The 20,121-nt window shown below is 40.8% G+C and overlaps 1 pseudogene across 1 annotated transcript; it reads left to right on the top strand.

The window, feature by feature from the left end:
• The first annotated feature begins 1,239 nt into the window (after positions 1–1,239).
• Positions 1,240–16,280, top strand: LOC308104031 (myosin heavy chain, fast skeletal muscle-like; annotated as a pseudogene). The gene is made up of 32 exons: positions 1,240–1,446; positions 1,536–1,679; positions 1,933–2,089; positions 2,305–2,332; positions 2,423–2,531; positions 2,661–2,753; positions 2,837–2,900; positions 3,177–3,275; positions 3,359–3,462; positions 3,827–3,965; positions 4,815–4,933; positions 5,949–6,098; positions 6,183–6,353; positions 6,676–6,979; positions 7,364–7,428; positions 7,738–7,825; positions 7,937–8,054; positions 8,140–8,263; positions 8,361–8,497; positions 8,654–8,909; positions 9,086–9,328; positions 9,799–9,975; positions 10,068–10,213; positions 10,298–10,388; positions 10,476–10,865; positions 11,614–11,740; positions 11,890–12,008; positions 12,200–12,396; positions 15,211–15,394; positions 15,533–15,698; positions 15,857–15,981; positions 16,088–16,280. The product of its transcript is annotated as a myosin heavy chain, fast skeletal muscle-like (transcript).
• Positions 16,281–20,121: the final 3,841 nt, after the last annotated feature.

The following is a 20,121-nucleotide window of genomic DNA, read 5'->3' as shown; positions in this document are numbered from 1 at the left end:
TGAAAATAGCCGATCTACAAGCTTGTAGATTTGCTATTTTCAAAGGATTTTGAAACATTTGGAAACTTGTGAAATGGGACATTCTGCGTATGAGTAACTTTGCTTTTGGTACTTTTGAAGCCAATACTTTTGTCCTTTTACTCCAGTACATTTTGATTGCCGGACTTTTACTTGTAAGGGCACGGTCACAACGAAGTTTAATTCTACCTATGAGGGTGGATTCTGCCAATACTTTTAAATGGGAATGGAGTGGTTTCTTGCGAAAAGCAAGAAACCTGGCCAAAACCTTGCCAAACATTTGCCGTAGGGTGACCTTGCCAATCACCCCACCAACAAGGTTGGTGGGGTGATTGTTATGCTATTTTTATACCACTGACATGGTCATAAAAGACCTAGCCAAGACGCACTATCAAGTTTCATTGGCTACAAGGATGCTAGAGGAATGGACTCTTAAGTCCTTTAAAGGCCATTCCTTCTTTTTACTTTCTGCTTAGCTTGCAATTAACGGCCAATATAAGCATACTGAGACGGTTAACACAGAACCCATTGCAGAGGAGTTCAGAGTTCCATTAGGTGGTAAGTGAGACTTCATCTGTCCTTCATGGTCATATAAATGTGTTGTTATGATGATGTTAACTATTCATAGTCATAAATGTTTTAGAGGTGTTAGCTACCTATTCCTAGTCATATAAATCTATTATGTTTTTTAACCGGACTCCGACTGTAACATTAACTCTTACAATGGAATCAAAGTGCATTAGAAAGAGGAAGAAAATCTAGCACTGCTTCAGTAAAAAAAAACAATAAACATGGCTTTAATGACAAAAAATAACTTGGTGAAAGCTAATAACAAACACACAAACGAAAATAACTGAATTGGCAGGCCTCATTTCATTTCATTTCATTTCATGTAATAAGACTAATAATATTGAAATGGATCACTCTTTTTAGATGTGGAACTAATAAGAACTTTTGCAGTGGTGTGTGGCAAGAATGAACATTAGGATTAATTTAATGTAATTTATTTCATGAATATAAATTGTATTGAATCATTCAACTCATGTTAATGTGTTTCTTTCACACTTAGGGGTTGCACAAAAGGTTTCACTGCTACTCGTAGAGGGAAAAAGTGAGTGTTAAGCTATAACCATAAGACTAGTCATACAATTATCTGCTTGGATCTCGAGTCAGCAAAGGCATCAACACCATCTATTTGTCTGTCTACAGAAAGCCGCCACCATGAGTACGGACGCAGAGATGGAGCAGTATGGCAAGGCCGCCATTTACCTCCGTAAGCCAGAGAAGGAGAGAATGTCGGCTCAAAGTGCGCCCTTTGATGCCAAATCTGCAGCATTTGTAACTGATGTTAAGGAGCTGTACGTCAAGTGTAAAATCCTAAAGAAGGACGGTGACAAAGTCACTGTGGAAACGCTCGAGACGAAGGAGGTACGTAGGTAGAGGTGGATCTGAAATAAAATAGTGACACAGTACAAATGCATTTGCAAGACATTCTAAAGTTGTGTTTTTTTTTATAGGAAAGAGTTGCAAAGGAAGCTGATGTCACCCCTATGAACCCTCCCAAGTATGACAAAATTGAGGATATGGCCATGATGACCCACCTCAGTGAAGCCACTGTCCTGTATAACCTCAAAGAGCGTTATGCAGCATGGATGATCTATGTAAGGTTTTCTACATGCTGAGAACAGTTGTAAAGAAAAGAAAGAAAAATACAGAGCACACGTTATATCATCAAGTGAAATCCATAGACAAACTGCAAACAAACTAATGGTTCTGAAGTTAACTTGCTCATTAGTTGATGCCAATTGCAACTCGTGACTGTAATCCCTGCTCTTGTGATCCGTTGTCCCAGATATGTGGCATGGTCAGTGCTATGTTGTATGATGTTAATGTTCTCTCTCTTCTCCCCTTCAGACCTACTCTGGCTTGTTTTGTGCAACTGTGAACCCCTACAAGTGGCTCCCAGTGTACGACCAGGAGGTTGTAAATGCCTACAGAGGCAAGAAGCGTATTGAGGCTCCACCCCACATCTTCTCTGTCTCTGACAACGCTTATCAGTTCATGCTGATGGGTACGTACTAGTCAGGACAATGTAATATATATATATATATATATATATATATACATATATACATATATATATATATATATATATATATATATATATATATATATATATATATATATATATATACACAGTATATATATATATACACAGTATATATAATATAACCATAAAGGTTTTGTCCTGTATCCATGACTTAAAATCTGCTTTACATTCTACAGATAAAGAGAACCAGTCTGTCCTGATCACGTAAGTTTCCCATCTAATAGGCATTAAAAAAGCAACATTGTACACAAATTCACTAACTGCATTTCTCTGAATGTATGCATTTATAACCAGTGGAGAATCCGGTGCTGGAAAGACTGTGAACACCAAGCGTGTCATCCAGTACTTTGCAACAGCTAGTTCTGGTGGAGAGAAATCGGCGGCCGATAGCGGTAAAATCAAGGTATATGCACAGGTTTTTTAAAACAAAAAAATGTTTTTGAACATAAAGCGTTCATATGCAATATAGCAATTCAATTAAAAAAATAATTCTGACCAAATTTCAAATTGGGCGATGTCTAAAACATTCTAGGGGTCACTGGAGGATCAGATTATTGCAGCCAATCCCTTGCTGGAGTCCTATGGTAATGCCAAGACTGTGAGGAATGACAACTCCTCTCGCTTTGTAAGTATAAATAATGACATTTTATGAGAAAACCTGCAATAATTCCACAATGTAGATGCAACTAATTGTTGTATATCAAACAGGGTAAATTCATCAGAATCCATTTCGGCACAACGGGTAAACTGGCCAGTGCTGATATTGAGACATGTAAGTATGAAGTTCACAGATGATAAATTATATATGCGTTAATTTGAAGATTACATTTTGAGTTATGTACAACCCATAAAGATTATTATTATTGTTACATTTATAATTGTAATTGTAATTGTAATTATAATAATAATCATTATTATTATTATTATTATTATTATTACCATTATTATTATTATTATTATTATTATTATTATTATTAATATTATTGTTATTATTATTATAATCATTATTACCATAATTATTATTATGAATTATGTACAACCCATATAGATCTGCTGGAGAAGTCTAGAGTGACCTATCAGCTTCCTGCAGAGAGAGGTTACCACATCTTTTTCCAGATGATGACCAACCACAAACCTGAGATTATTGGTAAGTGGAATTACTGATGATGCAGTGAGAACATAAATGAATGAATAAAAACACATGTTCACCCTTTTTTAATCCCTTTTAAGAAATGTGTCTGATCACCACCAACCCCTACGACTTCCCGTTGATCAGCATGGGTCAGATCACTGTGGCCAGCATTGATGACAAAGCGGAGCTGGACGCTACTGATGTCAGTGAAAATTTTTGTTTTTTTTAATACTCACTATACTGTGAACTGCAGTCAGTTGCTCTGCAAAATGTATTTTTATGTTTTCACATTCTTTACCTCTTTCTTAGGTAATATTCGACAATTTGTCCAATGTTTGACAATTTGTATAGTATAGTTTGTTGATTACTGTTGACGCAGTAATGGTCTTAGGCCTATTTGTTTTATTTCAATGTATTTATTTTATAGGTCTTAAAAGTCCTTAAATTGTCACTTTAGAAATGAATTTAGTTTGTTAACTGTTGAGTTGTACACAGTTCTAAACGATGTTTGTTAATCTAATGTTTAATCTAAATCTTTTGAATACATCTCTGCTTATTGACATCAGGAGGCTATTGACATCCTGGGCTTCAACGGTGAGGAAAAGCAGATGATCTACAAGTTCACCGGTGCAGTGATGCATCATGGTGTCATGAGGTTCAAACAGAAGCAGCGTGAAGAACAGGCAGAACCTGACGGCACGGAGGGTGAGCTGATCTTTATTATTATTATTATGATTATTTTTATTATCACGGAGGGTGAGCTGCATCTTCAACTAAGGAATGAAAGTAATGCATACTTTGTCACAAGTATTGTATTTACTTATATTCTAAATGAACTAAGCTAAATATATTTTCAATATATTTCCATTATTATTATTTTTTAAAATATTATACTGTTTACGGTGGCTCAGTTGGTAGCGCTGTCGCCTCACAGCTAGAAGGTCCTGGGTTTGATTCCCGTCGTGGGCGCTGGGGGCGTGTTCTCTCCTCCACGTCATCAGTGCCCATACCCTAGGTGGGGCTGGTGAAAGGGCCTTTCTGTGTGGAGTTTGCATGTTCTCCCCGTGTCCCCTAGGGTAGGTACCCTCACAAAAAACATTCAGTAATCTGGTCTCTAAACTGCCCCCCCCCTGGTCAGCCGGGGCGCCTGATGGAGGGGGAAGGAACTTGTTGGAATAACGTGTTCCTTCCACGCGCTACATCCTACCGGGGAAACTCCCCCCTGTCAGGTGATAAGAAGTGGCCTGCTCACTCCTCATGCATTGAAGGAAGCATGAGCTCAGTTCGGGGCTCTCCCCAAGCTGGCAGAGGGAGAGTAGTGCCCAGGATTACAGTTTAGGCAATTGGCACTGGGTGAAAAAAATTGGTTACAAAAATCGTGGGATAAAAAAAGAACAAAAAATAAAAAATATATATACTATATACTATTTAGACTGATGATTATGATCCTAGATTACTATCTCTATGCATTTGACGTATTTGAAGTCACACTCTGGATTAAAAGAGTCTGCTAAATGCCTAATTTGTAAATTGCAAATTGTTTGAACATTTCAGAGGCTGACAAGATTGGCTACCTGTTGGGTATAAACTCAGCAGAGATGCTTAAGGCGTATTGCTACCCCAGAGTGAAAGTCGGAAACGAGTATGTCACTAAGGGACAAACTGTGCCACAGGTGAGTAAATGACATTATTTTCATGTTCTGATACACACCTTATATTCTCAACACACAGCATACCATAAGAACTCTAATATCTTTTTGAGTTGTGTCTTAAATCAGCTTCTGTAGATGAAATGATCTTCCAACATTATTCAAATTCATTTCTATTTATTTATTTAGTATATGAAGAGAATACAAAATATACCACTCTGCAGAAACATGTGCAGCTCCATGCACCTCTGACACATTATTTTAACAGTATTGTCATACCTGTAAAACACACACACACACACACACACACACACACACACGCGCGCACGCACACACACACGCGCACGCACACACACACGCGCACGCACACACACACACACACACACACACACACACACACACACACACACACACACACACACACACACACACACACACACACACACACACACACACACACACACACACACACACACACACACACACATACACACACACACACACACACACACATTGTGTATCCAACCATACAAACCCACTCAGATCAGCTAACACAGGGAAGCTGTCAGATAAGAACCTTTCCTAAAACTCAATCTCTATCTCCCTTCTGGCTTCCAAACTGTGGAACGAACTCCCCATTGCAGTTAGAACTGCAGATTCACTCCCAATCTTCCGCCGTAATCTCACCTCTGAAGGCTCACCTCATCAAACTTCACCTTAGCCCGTATCACTTTCCATAGCCTTGACGACCTTGCAGGCTTATGCAAAGGCTAAAATGTCATTTAGATAGCAAGTTCATTTGTAGACCTGGCATCCTATAGTGTGTATAGTTTCAATGTAGCCTACAGATTACTGATTTTTTTTTAAATATTATACTGTTTAGACTTGGTTTACCTATGATCCTAGATTGCTATGCATTTGATGTATTACCTCATGTTTTCCTTTCTTACTGTAAATCGCTCTGGATTAAGAGTGTCTGCTAAATGCCTGAATTCTTAATTGTAAATTTTGTAATTCACACCCCTACCTATGTCCTTAGGTAATGAACTCAGTCGGTGCCTTGGCCAAGTCCCTCTATGAGAAGGAGTTCTTCTGGATGGTCATTAGGATCAACGAGATGCTGGACACCAAGCAGCAGAGAAACTTCTACATTGGTGTGCTGGACATCGCTGGTTTTGAAATCTTTGATGTAAGCATGGACTTTTTTTAAGAGGGATTTTTGTCACAATTACACAATTACAAGAGATTGGGCTAATGATATTTCCACACACAGTTCAACACCCTGGAGCAGCTGTGCATCAACTTCACCAATGAGAAACTGCAACAGTTTTTCAACCACACCATGTTTGTTCTGGAACAAGAAGAGTACAAAAAGGAAGGCATCCCCTGGGATCTCATTGACTTCGGCATGGATCTGGCTGTCTGCATTGAGCTCATTGAGAAGGTATGTACATGGACCTGGCTGTCTGCATTGAGCTCATTGAGAAGATATACTATTATTATATTATTATATATTATCATGGACTTGGCTGTCTGCATTGAGCTAATTGAGAAGGTATAATATAATATAATATAATATAATATAATATAATATAATATAATATAATATAATATAATATTATATTATATGATATTATATTATATTATATTATTATCATGGACTTGGCTATCTGCATATAGCTCATTGAGAAGGTGTACAATTATGTTGTAATGGACATGATGTTAATATTGTTTTTGTCATTTTCTCTTTTGTCTCCTTTACAAAGCCCTTGGGCATCTTCTCCATCCTTGAAGAGCAGTGCATGTTCCCAAAGTCTTCAGACAAAACTTTCGCCGAAAAGTTGCTTGACCAGCATCTTGGGAAGAACAAGGCCTTTGAGAAGCCCAAGCCTGCCAAAGGCAAGGGTGAGGCCCACTTCTCCCTTGTCCACTACGCTGGAACTGTGGACTACAGCATCACAGGCTGGCTTGAGAAGAACAAGGACCCCCTGAACGACTCTGTCATTCAGCTGTTCCAGAAGTCTTCAGTTAAACTGCTGGCTGTGTTCTATCCCCCACCTGAGCCTGAAGGTATGTTTATTAATCTCTGTGACACCAAACGATGACTCGACAAGGACTGACTGGGGAACAAGACTAATATACACATGGACTGATTACACATGAGATACAGCTTAGGGAGACATGGACATAGAACCATGAAAACTAGAACAAGAACATAACACATAGAAATACAAGACCTAGACAAGACAGGCAAAGTCTGTGACTGTGACAGAACCCCCCCTCAGCCCCTTTCCCTGCCTGCCCACATGTACCTGTGCTCTCAAGCTCTTGTTCCCTCTATACATTCCTCTCGTCTCCCTTTTATCATGGACATTGTGGGACCTTGGTCGTTGAAAATTTGCTATATGAATAAACATTTTTTTTTAAATGTATGTTTCTAACGAATATAAACAGATAACACAAAGAAGGGAGGAAAGAAGAAGGGTGGTTCCATGCAGACTGTGTCTAGTGCTTTCAGGGTAAGAATATGTATTCATTATTCTTATTATTATTATATTCCTGTAAGAATGAAGTATTATTATTATAAACATTATATCCATGTAAGAAATAGGCACGTCTTTTCATGTTGGAATTAAACAATTTCTGTATCACAAGTTGTGTGTGAGCTGGTAGATCAGCATCTTTAAATGGCTGAATTATAAAATAAGGCTTAAAAGTGGTTCATGTATATTTTAGGACAATCTAAATTTGTAAAGTAGCCTAACTAGTATCTAAAGGAGAACGTTTTACTAATAATAAGCCTACTTGGCTCTTTTATGTCTCAATAGGCGAACTTGGGGATGCTGATGACGAACTTGAGGAGCACTCATCCTCACTTTGTGCGTTGCCTGATTCCCAACGAGTCCAAGACTCCAGGTAAACACAGCAAATACAAATGTAAACAATGATTGTGAGGTGGTCATTTAATGAAACTTGGCCAGTGTGTAGCTATGTTGTCCTAATAATAATGGAGGAACACCTTTACAGGCCTGATGGAGAATTTCCTGGTCATCCATCAGCTAAGGTGTAACGGTGTGCTGGAGGGCATCAGAATCTGTAGAAAGGGCTTCCCAAGCAGAATCCCATATGCTGACTTCAAGCAGAGGTATTCATTCCTTTTTCCAGCAGCTTTTATTTCCAAACCCATTAACGGGAGGCATGCAAAATGACCATGAACTTCTGAAAAACAGGTACAAAGTATTGAATGCCAGCGCATGTCCCGATGGCGCGTTCATGGACAACAAGAAAGCCTCTGAGAAGCTGCTTGGGTCCATTGATGTTCCCGTTGATGAGTACAAGTTTGGACATACCAAGGTAAACACACTGTGAACCTGGTTTAACATTATCAAGAGAGGACTAAAAGTTGATTTTACAGTTCTTTTAGTTACAGTGTTTGTAACATTGTGTTCAGGTGTTCTTCAAAGCTGGTCTGCTGGGTACGCTGGAGGAGATGCGAGATGAAAAGCTGTTTGCTCTGGTCACCATGACTCAGGCTCTCGCACGAGGTTACCTCATGAGGAAGCAGTTTGTTAAGATGATGGCTACCAGGTACTTTGAAACCATCATTTATTCAATATTTATTATCATTTGTAAGTACACTTACTGTTCAATACAATTTTGTTAGTGTAAAATCACTAGAATAAAAGCTTATACTTCTTCTATCACTGTCCACAATCATGACACACTTCAACCGTTTTTCCACAGAGACGCCGTTTTCACCATCCAGTTCAACCTCCGCTCGTTCGTCGCTGTGAAACACTGGCCATGGATGAAGGTCTACTACAAGATCAAGCCTCTTCTGCAGAGCGCTGAGACTGAGAAGGAACTGGCCAACATGAAGGAGAACTACGAAAAGATGACGACTGACCTCTCTACTGCCCTGGCCAAGAAGAAGGACCTAGAGGAGAAGATGGTGGCTCTGATACAGGAGAAAAATAACCTTTCCCTGGCAGCATCATCAGTAAGCAGGCTAAACTGGACATTTTACAATTCCCTCCCTCAGATCACAAAGCTGTGCTTTCTCACACTATGCTCCCTAAGAGTCTGTACTCCCCAACAGGCAACTGCAAAAGTATGTCTTGACCAGAACAAATGCTGACATGCTTGTGTTTTCTTTTCTTTTTTATTGACCAAAAGGGAGATGAAGCATTGAATGATGCCGAGGAGAGATGTGAGGGTCTTATTAAAAGTAAGATCCAGTTGGAGGCAAAGCTCAAAGAGACGACTGAGAGACTGGAGGACGAGGAGGAGATCAACGCTGAACTGACCGCCAAGAAGAGGAAGCTGGAGGATGAATGCTCTGAGCTCAAGAAGGACATTGATGACCTGGAGCTCACCTTGGCCAAAGTGGAGAAGGAGAAGCACGCCACTGAAAACAAGGTATAGATTATACACTCTCTGGGGTTTTATCAAGTTAGTAGTCGTTGCTGTCGGGCAGAAACCTCCTATCTACATATTTAAACCTTTTGTGTTTTTTGAAAATTAACGCCCTACTTGATCATACTACAGCATCACACACATATACACACACACACAAAAAATAGCAGATCTGCAAGCTTGTCGATCTGCTACTTTTTCTATTTGTGGATTTGAACTGTTTTTGTTGTTGATGAAGTAACTGTCTTGGACACGTGAGGTTTCCGCCCGACCAAGTGCAATAATGATCTATTCCATGACAACAAAAGATCTGATAATATTAGGTGAAGAACCTGACCGAGGAGATGGCCTCTCAGGATGAAGGACTTATTAACACTGTCTAGGTTGGGTTCATTTAGGTGAATAACCCGACCGAGGAGATGGCCTCTCAGGGTGAGCGAATTATTAACACTGTCCTTGTTGGGTTCATCTAGGTGAAGAACCTGACCGAGGAGATGGCCTCTCAGGATGAGGGACTTGCTAAGCTGACCAAGGAGAAAAAGGCCCTCCAAGAGGCACATCAGCAGACCCTGGATGACCTGCAGGCAGAGGAAGACAAAGTCAACACTCTGACCAAGGCCAAAACCAAGCTGGAGCAACAAGTTGACGATGTGAGTTTTACCAAAGGGAATCGGATGTTTGGAACACATTATGTTTATTGTTTCACTGAATTATGATGTACAAATAATTTATCATTGTGCAGCTGGAGGGTTCTCTTGAGCAAGAGAAGAAGCTCCGCATGGACCTGGAGAGAACCAAGAGAAAGCTGGAGGGTGATCTGAAACTGGCCCAGGAATCCATAATGGACCTGGAAAATGACAAGCAGCAGTCTGACGAGAAGATAAAGAAGTAATGTGGACCAACAATATGAAATGTCATGGAGAGAAACCACCTGCAGAATGACACTAAAATATGATTTGCTGTGTTCCACAGGAAGGACTTTGAAGTAAGCCAGCTTCTGAGTAAGATTGAGGATGAACAATCTTTGGGGGCTCAGCTACAGAAGAAGATCAAAGAACTCCAGGTATTTTTATTTTCTGTAAAATCACTAATAATAAGTAAGAGTGAATTATTACTTTCAGATGTTAATCTAACATAATTAATTTGAAAGGCTCGTATTGAAGAACTGGAAGAAGAGATCGAGGCGGAGCGTGCCGCTCGTGCCAAGGTGGAGAAGCAGAGAGCTGATCTCTCCAGGGAACTTGAGGAGATCAGTGAGAGGCTTGAGGAGGCTGGAGGAGCCACCGCTGCTCAGATTGAGATGAATAAGAAGCGTGAGGCTGAGTTCCAGAAGCTGCGTCGTGACCTTGAAGAGTCCACCCTGCAGCATGAAGCCACTGCCTCTGCTCTCCGTAAGAAACAGGCTGACAGCGTGGCTGAACTGGGTGAACAGATCGACAACCTCCAGAGAGTCAAGCAGAAACTGGAGAAGGAGAAGAGTGAATACAAGATGGAGATCGATGACCTGTCCAGCAACATGGAGGCTGTTGCTAAGGCAAAGGTATGATGGAATACCTGTGCATAATATAATTATTGAGATTCATTTTCATTTTGCCTTTATTTATTCATAAACGTCAATTAAGGGCAAGCTCTCTTTTCCAATGACGCCCTGATTACAGCAAACATAGCATAACATTAAACAAAATCAATAACAGACATTTCAGATATTCAAAGAATGCAAGTACAAACATATCTCAGAGTATTTCTCACAAACTGTTTAAATCGAGCGAGTGAAATTTAAAAACAGTTCCACGTGTGGGGCATAGTAGTGAAAGGCAGTCTTACCCAGTTCAGATTTAACTGTGGGAACATTTAAAACCAAGTAATCTTGTTGATTGGTGATCGCAAACTCTAAATGTTAACACGCTGTTAAGATAATTAGGCAATTTCTTAACCACTTAAAGCCCATTATCTGTATTGTGGGAATGCGTCGCTTTGTGAGCTTGTCGTTCGGCTATTTTCAGCAAAAGCTTTCCCAACAATAACAAAAAACGGAAAAGACCTGAGGGATTCCGCTCAACCATATGGGGTTTAAGTGGTTAAGTAAGGCTTTGTAGATAAAAACAGTGCAGTGATGTTCTCTCCTCATAGCTAATGATGGCCAACCTAGTGATGAGTAAGGAAACCATCTCCAGTTATAAACAGGAGGGCTGAATGATAGACTGCATCAAGTGGCTTTACTGTGCAAATCAAAGCAATGAACCAATCAGAAAAAAGGATGATTGAATATGTCCAATGTTCATTTACAGGGAAATCTTGAGAAGATGTGCCGCACCCTTGAGGACCAACTTAGTGAAATCAAGGCCAAGAGTGATGAGAACGTTCGCCAGATCAATGATGTTGGAGCTCAGAGAGCAAGACTGTTGACAGAGAACGGTAAATGTTCATCTTAAAGTCTACTTTGTGTACATGGTTTGTCGATGGTACTTGAGCAAATAATTAGAGATGATGCTTTGATCAACAGTTATCCTGGGACTTATAATTTGTTTGAAATGTTTGAAACGAATATTAAAATGTCTAATTAGGTGAGTTTGGTCGTCAACTGGAGGAGAAAGAAGCTCTGGTCTCACAGCTCACCAGAGGCAAGCAGGCCTTCACCCAGCAGATTGAAGAGTTGAAGAGACTCAATGAAGAGGAGGTTAAGGTGAGGAACAGATTTGTCCCCCTTTTTTTAACCTGACTCTGCCAGATGGAAGAAGCTTGCGTCACATTTGTTTCACATGTGAAGTCAATACCGCCCCCATCTGGCAGAGTCAGGTTACTTTTTTTTCCAAGTTTTATATTTTTTTGTAATTTCATTCAGCTGACATTTTCTTGTCCATTTTCTATTGACAGGCAAAGAATGCCCTTGCTCATGCTGTGCAATCAGCTCGCCATGACTGTGACCTTCTGAGGGAGCAGTTTGAGGAGGAACAGGAAGCCAAGGCGGAGCTGCAGCGTGGAATGTCCAAGGCCAACGCTGAGGTGTGTCAGTGGAGGAGCAAGTATGAGACTGATGCTGTCCAACGCACTGAGGAGCTGGAGGAAGCTAAGTAAGTCATCAGTGTTTTAAACCAGTGTTTTTCAAACCTTTTGGTGTGAAAGACCCCCAAATTGATACATATATTTGGCTGCGTACCACCCTCTGCAAAGGTTTTTAAGCCAGGGACACACAGAAGAGAAGATTTATATTAAAATGAATTCCAAATTACTCCAAATTTCCAAACATTTTCCATGAAAATAGCAGATGTACAAGCTCGCAACTTGGCACAAAGTGACGCACTGTGAGCTTGTAGATCTGCTATTTTTGAATAGCATATAAATGGATAAAGTGGTTAAAATGATTTTGATGCTACATTAACTACCGTATTGTGCCGAATATAAGACGATTCTGATTATAAGACGACCCCCATTTTTCAAGACAATTTTTTGGACAAATTCTTGTTCTTTATAAAGAAAATCATTTTATTTTAAATTGATTATAGAAAAGGGCTTACAGAAATCACATTAAGTTGTTTTTAACATCATGTTTAATGTTTTCATGTCTTTTAGAAAATAAAGAATTCATATCACAATATGGTACCATACTTAAGGTAAAGGTACAGTCACAACATTTACTGCTGAGCAGTAAACTGTAGTCTTGGTATTTCTTATACAAGTAGCAATCATGTTATCACTCTCAGTGAATAAGCAACAACCATGTAGCATATCAAATGTTCAATAACTGCCTTAACTATCAAAGTGAAGTCTTATTCAAGAACAACATTAACAATTCATACTGTGAAAAACAAATTCTAGATTGCACTAGTACTAAACAGTAGTGCAATATCTGACTGTAATGAAACAACAGTGCAATAAAACAGTGGTACAATACATCTGACTGTAATGAAACAATAATGAAACAACAGTGCAATACAACAGTAGTGCAAATGAATTTGGCTTGGAACTTGGACAAATCTGTGTTGCTATAGGCTATTGCAATTTGCAATACAAAAGTGCAGTAAAACTGTTGTGCAAATTGGCCTATTAACCTGGCTCTTCATATGCAACAAAAAAAGAAAAAATCACACCCTGTGTGAAGTGGGCGGTGTCTTGCTAGCTAATCACAATACTGAATGGAGTCAACCAATCATGTACAAAAGATAAATACATTTATTGAAACACTCTTTATGATGGACGAAACCATAACTTGAAAAAAACAAATATTTGGTTTTTTTCAAGTTATGGTTGCTTATATAGGGCTATGCACATGTGTCATGTGACACTGGCCAATCACAGTCCTGAATAGATTGTGATTGGCCAATCACAGCGCAGGATAATTCTACTAATTTCCTGGGCCCAGATCACAGCGCAGGAAAATGTACATTTTTCCAAATCTCACTTATAGGGGCGGTTTCACCGCCCAAAAATAGGAAAAGGGTGCTAAATTGCAATAAAACAGTAATGCAAAGTGTCCTACTTGGCTCCTGTCAGATGTGTCATATCAGAATAGACTACAGTCTATTCCTCACAGAGGTCTTCTGCCTCGCTGGGGTCACTCTCGCTCTCATCACTGCCCCCGTCCTCTTGTTCCACGGGCTCCGCCTCCTCCCATAGAGCGTCATCCTTGCTGCCATCCATAGCGTTGGAAACGCAGACTTTTTTGAACCCGTTAATGATGCTCTCTGAGGAAACAGCATCCCATGCCTGTAGGATCCATTCACAGAGCACGGGTACTGTAGGCTTCCGAATCTTTCCAGTCAGTGTCAGTGCGTGATCTGCAGACAGGAGCCACTCCGTGTATCTCTTGCGCAGATTATCCTTAAATGGCTTGTTGACGACAACATCCAGCACCTGTAGCTGGCTTGTCATTCCCCCCGGGATAATCACTAGGTCCCCGTTCATCGCGCGCACTTGCTTTTTGACAGGCTCAGTCAAGTGTCCACGGAATGCATCCAACACCAGCATGTTCCTTTTATTTCTGAGCCCCCCACGCCGTCGGCCCCACACAACTTTGAGCCAGTCCACCACAAGCTCTGTCTCCATCCAGCCCTTTACCTGGGCATGCACAATGATGCCAGGTGGCATGGCCTCTTTGGGTATTGTCTTGCGTCTTAAGATCACGTACGGGGGGAGTTTTGTACCATCGGCGAGGCACGTCAGCATCACACGTCAGGGGATGTTCAGCTCTTTGGCTATTTCCAGGGCCTTTAACTGGATCACGGCTCTGGTGATGGGCATACCGTCATTCCGTTTTTCAGTAACGTATTCACACACCCTCCTATCAATCTCTTGGAAGCGGCCGCTCTGGGGGCCGCGGAAAGCTTTTCTCTGACTGTTTGCACTTTTAAGACGGTCTTTTTGTGCTCGCCATTTTCGAACGTGACATTCTGTGACACCGTATTTTCTGGCCGCTTGGCAGTTGTTTGATGACTCTGCAACGTTGATAACCATTATCTTAAAATTGACATCATAACTTATCCTGTTGTTTGCTGACTTGACCAACTTTTGAACCACTCTGTTCGAGATGGTCACGTCGTTCCTCCATTTTACATCACAGCTGCAGTTGTTGTGTTGTCCCCTGTGTGTTGCTTCGCTCGATTCAGAACACTGGTTTCAGCGACCCCGGCGCCATCTAGCGGTGCAGATGTGTAATGACATCTAGGCCCCGAATATAATACGACCCCATTTTTTAGGATATTTTTACTGGAATAAAATGTCTTATATTCGGCACAATACGGTACTTTTGCTGGGGACCCCCTGGATCCCAAGCACTCCTGGGGTCCCCGGACCCCACTTTGAGAACCAATGTTTTACACTGTCAGGCACCACTCACTATGCAAAATATTGTCCGTATTAATTTGATTCCATTTAACACTGATCAACAGGAAGAAGCTAGCCCAGCGTCTTCAGGAGGCCGAAGAGCAAATCGAGGCTGTGAATTCCAAGTGCGCCTCTCTGGAGAAAACCAAACAGAGACTCCAGGGTGAAGTGGAAGACCTCATGATTGATGTGGAGAGGGCCAATGGTCTGGCTGCCAACCTTGACAAGAAACAGAGGAACTTTGATAAGGTACTTCGACACTCATTATTTAGAAATAAAAATATTTCTTGGCTCATTAAAGTTGGGTAAATGAAACATTTCATTACAAATCATGTGCAGGTCCTTAAAGTGGGGTAAATGACACATTTCATTACAAATGCTGTGCAGGTCTTGGCAGAATGGAAGCAGAAGCATGAAGAGGGCCAGGCAGAACTGGAAGGAGCTCAAAAAGAGGCTCGTTCTCTCAGCACTGAGTTGTTTAAGATGAAGAACTCCTACGAGGAGTCTCTGGACCAACTGGAGACCATGAAGCGTGAGAATAAGAACCTGCAACGTGAGTCTTTCTCTACATCATTCATTTAATAACAGTAAGAAATGTTCGAGATCAGTTGTGGATCAGGATGTGGAACTTTATTCAAATGCAAATACAAAATAGTTGCTGATTGGAAAGTTCCTCATTTATTATGATTGATTATTTCCAATCAACTGCAGAGGAGATCTCAGACCTGACTGAACAGATTGGTGAGACTGGAAAGAACATCCATGAGCTGGAGAAATCGAAGAAACAGACGGAGACAGAGAAGTCAGAGATCCAGACAGCCCTGGAGGAAGCTGAGGTAAAACTTTTATCAATTGTCTATATCTTAGATTTATTTAAAAAAAAGTGTTATATTCAAACAGTGTAGCTGTATATGATTTTACATTTTGATCCTTACATTTTAGGGTACTCTGGAGCACGAGGAGTCCAAGATTCTTCATGTCCAGCTGGAGCTCAACCAGATCAAGGGTGAGGTCGACAGGAAGCTGGCAGAGAAGGATGAAGAGATGGAGCAGATCAAGAGGAACAGCCAGAGAGTGATTGACTCCATGCAGGGCACTCTGGACTCTGAGGTCAGGAGCAGAAACGATGCCCTGAGGATCAAGAAGAAGATGGAGGGAGACCTGAACGAGATGGAGGTTCAGCTGAGCCACGCCAACCGCCAGGCTTCTGAGGCCCAGAAGCAGCTGAGGAACGTCCAGGGACAGCTTAAGGTGCAAAACATATTAGTTAGACACATATTCAAACAATGGAACTGTACTGAACAAGTCACATTCTGATGTTTCTCTTAACGTGACCTCCTCAAATGTGATTTATTTTAGGATGCCCAACTGCACCTTGACGACGCTCTCAGAGGCCAAGAAGATGTGAAGGAGCAAGGTTCCATGGTGGAGCGTAGGAATGGCCTCATGGTTGCTGAGATTGATGAGCTGAGAGTGGCTCTGGAACAGACAGAGAGAGGCCGCAAAGTGGCTGAGCAAGAACTGATAGATGCTAGTGAGCGAGCTGGACTGTTGCACTCTCAGGTACGCAAATCAGAAAAAAATCTATATTCAGAATTTCAAAAAGATTTACATCATGCTTACTTACATTGTTCAACTGAATCTTTATTTTAGAACACAAGCCTTTTGAACACCAAGAAGAAGATTGAGACTGACCTGATCCAGGTCCAAGGTGAAGTGGACGACAGTGTTCAAGAAGCAAGGAATGCTGAGGAGAAGGCCAAAAAAGCCATCACTGATGTACGTTAGGATGCCCTACCCTTATCTATTAGATATCCTCATCTCATGCTTCATATTAACATACAATACAATGCAAACATGACTTTCCAGGCTGCTATGATGGCTGAGGAGCTGAAGAAGGAGCAGGACACTAGTTCTCACCTGGAGAGGATGAAGAAGAACCTGGAGGTCACAGTCAAGGACCTGCAGCACCGTCTAGATGAGGCTGAGAACCTGGCTATGAAGGGAGGCAAGAAGCAGCTCCAGAAACTGGAGGGCAGGGTAAGATGTAGTTTACTTCAACACAGCTTATAGTCTATAGATGATGACATAAGAAGAAATAATCTCATAATGTACAATTCAATTGTGAAGGTGCGTGAGCTGGAGGCAGAGGTTGAAGGTGCACAGAGAGGCGGAGCCGACGCTATTAAAGGTGTCCGCAAGTACGAGAGGAGAGTGAAGGAGCTGACATACCAGGTACTGTATACCATGTTCACTTTAATGACCATCATGCCTCTGACAAAATGAATTGATTGCCTGAGCATACATACAACTATGAATTCACTCTGACTTTAGACTGAAGAGGACAAGAAGAATCTTGGCAGGCTTCAGGATCTGGTAGACAAGCTGCAGATGAAGGTGAAGGGCTACAAGAGACAAGCTGAGGAAGCGGTAAGACAAATATACATGGTGATGAATTTTCACTTGTGGCTGCCATGGGTATAGTACGGTTGGCACAGTGTAACTAAGACATAATAGGAATCAGTTATGTGAAAGATAATGCTGGTATTATGTGAAGATGACCAACAGCAGAGCATGTTTCAGTGTCCATCTCGCTGCTTTCCACGAGTGGCACATATAATCTTTATATTACTGTGCCTCTGCGGTATGGTATGGCATCCGCACCGCGGGGAAGCTGTTACTGTAACACGGGTGCTGAAAAGAAAGGCAAGCTGTTTCACAACAATGCACACGCTGCAGACGCAGGCCGTGTGTTTCAGGCAAAATGGTAAAATGTCCAAAGTGGAGTAGAGTTTGAATGAGCCCGTGCTCATTCATGTGGTCCCAAGGCACTCATGAACATGCTGCATGGGCCATTCTATTAGCCACAAACACACTTTACAATTTCATGAAATTGTCTTGTTTGGACTATAATTGCAAGATGCTCTTTTCAAATATTGAGGCTTTGAACCATCTCTATCATATTGTAGGAGGAATCATCCAACACTCACCTGTCCAAGTGTAGAAAGGTTCAGCATGAGCTGGAGGAGGCTGAAGAGCGTGCTGACATTGCTGAATCCCAGGTTAACAAGATGAGAGCTAAAGGTCGTGACGCCAAGGTAAATAAATGTGCAATATGAAGGTTTATTAAGTTGATAATCTTTAACTAAGATGTAACTAAAGATTAGTGTTGAATATCTAATAGTATATTTTTATGTTTACAGGGAAAAGATGCTGCTGAATAAGTTCTCCAATTCAAGTCACCATAACAAGTCATAAAATATGACCCAATGTATTTAATAAAGGTGGCAACAAAATCATTTTGTTTCGTTGTCTCATCAATCACTTTTTATTGTCAGGTTTGTCAGATTATTCTGGTTCCAACTCACATGTTCATATTTACTATTTTGTAAACCCATTGCAAAGCAATAATGTGTATTCATTTTAGATGTTTTCAATGCAAATCACAGGATGTTTTTTAAGTTCCAAGACCTCGTCAGCATGCTCATAAAGTGCTGCTCAGGATCCATCCTGTTGATAACTGAACATTCCAAATTTAATTTCACAATGACTACTAAGTGTACTCCATTTGAAGTTGTGAACGAAAATGTCACACATCACACATATTTAACCAACACAAACATATAAACACACAACTAGACAAGCACACTGACAAATTGTTTAAGTCAGGCCTTCCAAAACTGTTACAGCAGGTAACTCCATATTGGCGTATTGGAGTTCCTCTGACCACAGTGTTAAAAATGGAAGCAATGAATTTGTGTTCACATTGTGTCGATAAAACATCAATTACTGAGACAATGTTCCATTTCTCATTGATAATAATATGAGATTACAATTTAGAATTAATAAACAATAATTTTGGTGGTGTAATACACTATGAAATTGTTTCAACATAGAAAATATACAAAATATTAAAATAGGCCTAGTATTTAAAACCTTTCATAATGTTGCTTATGTCTGAGGTGGGCGGGTCCTTGGGTACCTTCAGGATGCTCACTGACATAGAATAGTAGGGGGTACTAAGTGAAAAATCGTTACGCGGCGGATAAAAGCATGAAATTTGATACAGATGTCCCTTGGGTCATCCTAAAACATCCTAGAAGGGGTGCCCAAAAAAATCTTAAACAGGAAGTGAGTTATGGACAAAATCCAAAATGGCCACCTAAACTGTTGACCGTTGACTCAAAAGACACCAAAAGAATCTCCAAAAAGCATAAAATGTGGCACACATGTCCCTTGGGTCATCCTAAGACATCCTAGAAGGGGTGCCCAAAAAATTCTGAAACAGGAAGTGAGTTATTGACCAAATTGAAAATGGCCGCCTAGTGTTGTCGATTGACTCAAAAGACAACTAAAGAATCTCCAAAAAGTATAAAATGTGTCACACATGTCCCTTGGGTCATCCTAAGACATCCTAGAAGGGGTGCCCAAAATAATCTGAAACAGGAAGTGAGTTATTGACTAAATTGAAAATGGCCGCCTACAGTGTTGAAAGATGATGCAGGATACCTAAAGAATCTCATAAAAGCATGAAATGTGGTACAAATGTCCCTTGGGTGATCTGAACGCATCCTACAAGGGGTGCCCAAAAAGGTTTTAAACAGGAAGTGACCGCCTAAAGCAGTTGACACAAAAGAAAACATAAAGGGACGTCATAAAAGTGTATAATTTGGTACGTACATTGAGTGCTTCTTAATATATCCTAGAAGAGGTTATTTATTTGCTTGTTTATTAAACTTTTTAGGAAGGGACCATGTTGAAGAAATTCTAAATGGCTGTTTAAACCAACCCGATCTCCAGAGATTATCGTAACATTGTACGGAACGAGTGCACTTCATTCCGTGGATAGCCGCCTCGGAACTCCCGAATTGCGTGCATATGTACGGCGCTCCCTTTGTGACAAAACCATTTCGGAGGCGCGCAGTCACAGGCGAACTGTCACCCCGTGAAGGACCACCGAGGGAGCTAAGGCGACC

Source organism: Gymnoscopelus braueri (genome assembly GCF_963280865.1).
Source record: "Gymnoscopelus braueri genome assembly, chromosome: 17".
In the NCBI taxonomy this organism is placed as follows: Eukaryota; Metazoa; Chordata; class Actinopteri; order Myctophiformes; family Myctophidae; genus Gymnoscopelus; species Gymnoscopelus braueri.
The sequence above is the reverse complement of the archived record's forward strand: the minus strand, read 5'-3'. Positions and strand labels throughout refer to the sequence as shown.